This window comes from Bidens hawaiensis, unplaced genomic scaffold (genome assembly GCF_021521415.1).
Source record: "Bidens hawaiensis isolate Kalapana, Puna unplaced genomic scaffold, B.hawaiensis_p1.1 tig00000945_1, whole genome shotgun sequence".
NCBI classification, from domain to species: domain Eukaryota; kingdom Viridiplantae; phylum Streptophyta; class Magnoliopsida; order Asterales; family Asteraceae; genus Bidens; species Bidens hawaiensis.
This window is the reverse complement of record NW_027491055.1, coordinates 58,832-63,589: the sequence shown is the minus strand read 5'-3', so window position 1 is coordinate 63,589 and position 4,758 is coordinate 58,832. Positions and strand designations below refer to the sequence as shown.

General features: G+C 36.5%; 1 pseudogene across 1 annotated transcript; it reads left to right on the top strand.

Moving 5' to 3' along the window:
• Nucleotides 1–3,142, top strand: LOC143548845 (LRR receptor-like serine/threonine-protein kinase EFR; annotated as a pseudogene). The gene is made up of 3 exons (XR_013138023.1): nucleotides 1–1,684; nucleotides 1,718–2,665; nucleotides 2,750–3,142. The product of XR_013138023.1 is annotated as an LRR receptor-like serine/threonine-protein kinase EFR (transcript).
• Nucleotides 3,143–4,758: the final 1,616 nt, after the last annotated feature.

Genomic DNA, 4,758 nt, shown 5'->3' with positions numbered 1-4,758 from the left:
ATGAATTCAAAGCAGCCAATAATATTATCATCCTCCCATGCTATTCATTTCCTTTCCTGCCTTCTTGTTATCTTTCCAACTTCCGCCACCATATCAGCTTCCTATGACGGCGGAATGGAGACCGATCACCAGGCTTTGCTCAAGATCAAGTTGATGATCACAAAAGACCCATATGGATCTCTAATCTCATGGAACAATTCCCTTCACTTTTGTGATTGGAACGGCGTTACATGTGGGAAACGACATAGAAGAGTGGCTTACCTAGTACTGGAGTCGCTAGGTTTAGAAGGCTATTTGTCTCCTAGTATGGGGAATCTCAGTTTCCTCGGTGAGCTTTCTCTTCAGAACAACAGCTTTCGTGGAGCAATATCTCATGAACTTGGTCGTTTACCTAGGCTAAGTTACCTATATCTTGGACGTAACAAGTTCAACGGGACGATTCCAGCTAACATATCTCGTTGCTCTAACCTTAAAGAGCTTCATCTTTCTCGTAACAAGCTAATTGGAAGCATACCCAAAGAGATTAGTTTCCTCTCCAAACTTACTCTTCTTTCACTTCAATATAATAAGTTAACAGGTGGTATACCGCCTTTCATGGGGAATATTACATCAATGGAAATGTTCTCTGTTGAAGAAAATCCTTTGGGTGGGAGCATACCAAACACCTTAGGCCATTGGAAAAACTTGAAAGAGTTTTATGGTGGTATTTGCGGGTTATCTGGAACCATCCCTCATTCATTTTATAACCTTTCACTCCTAGCTTATGTTAGCTTGCCTGATAATCAATTGATGGGTAGACTTCCTCTAGGAATAGGTACAATGTTCCCACATCTTGTTTTGCTTGAGTTATGGGGTAACCAGCTAACTGGACCTCTTCCGTCATCCATTTCTAATTGTTCGAGATTAAGAGATCTTGAATTATCTATAAACAAGTTTAGTGGGAAGTTGATAATTGATTTTGCAAAACTAAGAGATATTAACTTTATATCCTTATATAGTAATCTCTTTGGAAGCAAAGAAGCTGATGAAATGAAATTTATTGATTCTTTGATAAACTGCACAAAACTGAAGACTTTGGATCTTTCTTATCGCAAGTTTCAAGGAATGCTTCCTAAATCGATAAGTAATTTTTCCGATCAGCTTTTTCATCTAATATTAGATGAAAATCAATTATATGGGAATCTCCCAACATCAATAGGTAACCTTGTTGGCTTGGAAGTGTTGTCAATAGGAGGAAACCAGTTCACTGGACACATCCCTTTAACAATTGATAGCCTTCAAAATCTACAGGCTGTTGATTTATCTAGAAACCAACTTTCAGGGACAATTCCTAATACCATGGGCAACTTATCATTAATGATCACACTTTGGTTATTTTCAAACAAGTTGGAAGGTGAAATTCCATCAAGCCTTGGAAATTGTCATAATCTATTAGAGTTAAACCTTGATGACAACAAACTTAACGGGAAAATACCCATAAAACTCCTTCAACTTTCATCTCTATCCAAGATTTTGAATCTTTCTCAAAACAATCTGTTTGGTACACTTCCAACCGAAGTTAGAGACCTCAAGATGTTGACTGCTCTAGATTTATCTTATAACAATTTATCGGGTACCATTCCTAGTAGCCTTAGTCATTGTGCTAGCCTTTCAAGTTTGTTCCTTAAAGGAAACAAATTTAAAGGTGTACTACCACCCTCATTAATTTTCTTGAAAGGATTAGTGGAACTTGATATTTCTTATAATAATTTTTCTGGCCAAATTCCTAATTTCGTAGAACAATTGTCGGGGTTAAAGTATTTAAACCTATCATATAATGAATTTGAGGGTGAGGTACCAATGCTAGGACTATTCACGAATGCAAGCGCGTTTTCTATCTTAGGGAATAGTAGGCTTTGTGGTGGCCTTGTCGAACTTGGATTACCCAAATGTAAGAAGACAAAGAAACATACAAAAAAGCTTCCTCTCTTTGTGATAGCCATTTTAATTGCATCCACACTTTTCACCATCATGTGCTTAGTATATGCTTATTGTAAGAAGAAAAGCAAGAACCAGTTGTCTCAATCATCATCTGAGCAAACGTTTCTTAAAAGTTTCATACAATCAACTTATTAAGGCTACAAATGGGTTTTCTGAAGCCAATTTGATTGGAAATGGTGGGTTTAGTTCTGTTTATAAAGGAATCATTGATGAAGACAATGAAAAATTTGTTGCAATTAAAGTTCTGAATCTTCAAAACCGTGGAGCTCAAAGAAGCTTTCTAAGGGAGTGTGAAGCATGGCGAAACATTCGGCATCGAAATTTATTAAAGATAATAACTTCGTGTTCAAGTGTTGACTTTCAAGGAAATGATTTTAAGCTTTGGTGTACGAGTTTATGCCTAATGGGAGTTTACGTGATTGGTTGCATTCAAGTACAAGTACATCAAGATTGAACCTTTTTCATATAGTAAATATTCTTATCGATGTAGCATCTGCCCTTGATTATCTTCATAATCATTGCATACCACCGATTGTTCATGGTGACTTGAAGCCTAGCAACATTCTACTTGATGATGATATGGTGGCGCATGTTGGAGACTTCGGCTTAGCTCAATTTCTTGGAACAACTTCCTATCAAAACAGCTCAACTACTATCAGAGGAACAGTAGGTTATGCTGCTCTAGGTGATACATTTTCGTATTCACATAATTCTTATTTATTTGCTTATTGCATTACTATTATTTGACGTTGTTGCTAATGAATTACAGAGTATGGTATCGGGAATGAGATGACAAGTAGGAGACGTTTACAGTTTTGGAGTACTAGTACTAGAGATGATGACCGGGAAAATGCCGACTAGCAGCATATTTAGTGAAGACCTTAGCCTCCATAAATTTGCTTCCAGGGCTTTGCCAGACCATGTAACTGATGTCGTTGATGTTAGCATTCTAAACATTTATCTAGAGGATGAAACTTATATGCAAAATAAGAAAGCAAATGCAAAGAAATTAGAGGAATGTCTGGCTTCAATGGTCAAGATTGGAGTATCATGCACTATGGATTCTCCATCACAACGGATGGAAATGGAAAAGGTTGTACATGATCTGGAGCATATTCGGGATACTCTTTAAAATATTTGAGGTACAAAGCTTTTACTTACAGCACTAGTTTGATCAAAAATGTTTTTGATGTAATAGCTAAGAAATAAAATATCTTCATGTTATGCAAGCATTAAGTTGTCTTAAAAAGTTTTTACTCTTGGGTGCTAGTGACAGTGTGCAATTAAGTCAAGCATGAGGTAAAACTGATCAAGTAAAAGAAAGCCGTTACAATTCTCATTACCTTAGAGGCCAAGAAAATAGTTTCACATGAATGACTGGCAAGGTTCTAAAATAAATATAACTAACCATACAAAAGATCCCTAATGGTTAGTTTTGTTCTTTCGTCGATAAATCAACATGAAAGGCAGATTTTTTATGAAGGGTAAGAACCTTCTTTGGACTAGCTTAGCATAAAGATTGGAGACATTTCTTTTAGCTATCCAATCTAAGCAGTACCAAACAATGAACACAGGTTGGATCCTTTCAAATACTAGGAGACCTAAGTGTAAGTATATATAACAGGAAGTGCAACCTTAAGCCAACCCCAAGGTGTATGTATATTTGCATAGTTCTAACCCTCTTCGAGTAGCAACTTGCAACAACCTGAAGAAAGACGGAAGACTGGCTAATTTTTTGAAGGTTCTTCCAATCATGAAAAAAGCTATCCATGAGAAGCCACCAAACCTCCTCCGTCAGAACATGGGGTTTTATTCCGATATGAACCGGCTATGACATGTCGTGGCTTTGCTTCATGATCAATAGCAGGATTTGCTATTTAACTAGAAGAGGTATCAGGTGGTAAGAGCAAAACATGGTTTAATAGTTGTACTCTGTGCTTCAGTGTGTACAGAGTGGCACTTTGTTTTTTAGAACAGTTAGCATTCCTCAAAATGCAATACTAGCCAAATTCATACAGTTGTCTTACAATATGTGAAAAACCCACACCTAAGACCAACGCCCTTGAACACTGGTCCAAATTCACAAAAATGCAGTAACATAAAACCTGTTCAGTTTAATAATCCAACTAGTGATCTTCAACTCACTGCCTCTTATCATCACCCCCGGTGCTACCAAAACTAAATGATTGAAGCAGAAATTGAATCTGAAAACATGAAACACCAAGTTTCGGTACCACCTTCACAAATAAATAAATTTTTTACCTTTTACTCCCAAGCTTAACTCTCAATGTCTTTATGTCAACTACAAAGTGGCTAAATCTAAATCAAAGACGTGTATCATTATTGTATTAGTAGTATCATTATTGTATCAATCAGTCTAGCAGCAACAAAGGGGTAACTTGGCCATCCCACAAACATATTAAAATCTTGGGTGAATTACTGACTTAATTTTGTATATCCCGAATTGAACGGTGAATCAAATGTAAAATATCGCTTGGATTAAACTGAGTCGTGTTACACTTTCAAAACAAACTATTTGATCGGTACTATCAAAGGTTGCAGATAAAACTCAGTTTTGAAACAAGAATCGGATTGTTTTCGCAGCAACAAAGGGGTAACTTACAATTTGGTGTTAACTTAACTAGTGATATTTGGCCCGCTTCAAATGGTTCATCGGACTTGTACATTGTGGCGATTGATGAAATGTACTATTGCTTTTGATTATTCTCACACTGGTGAAAATTTATCTTATATTTAGGCAAAATAATTAGAACATAT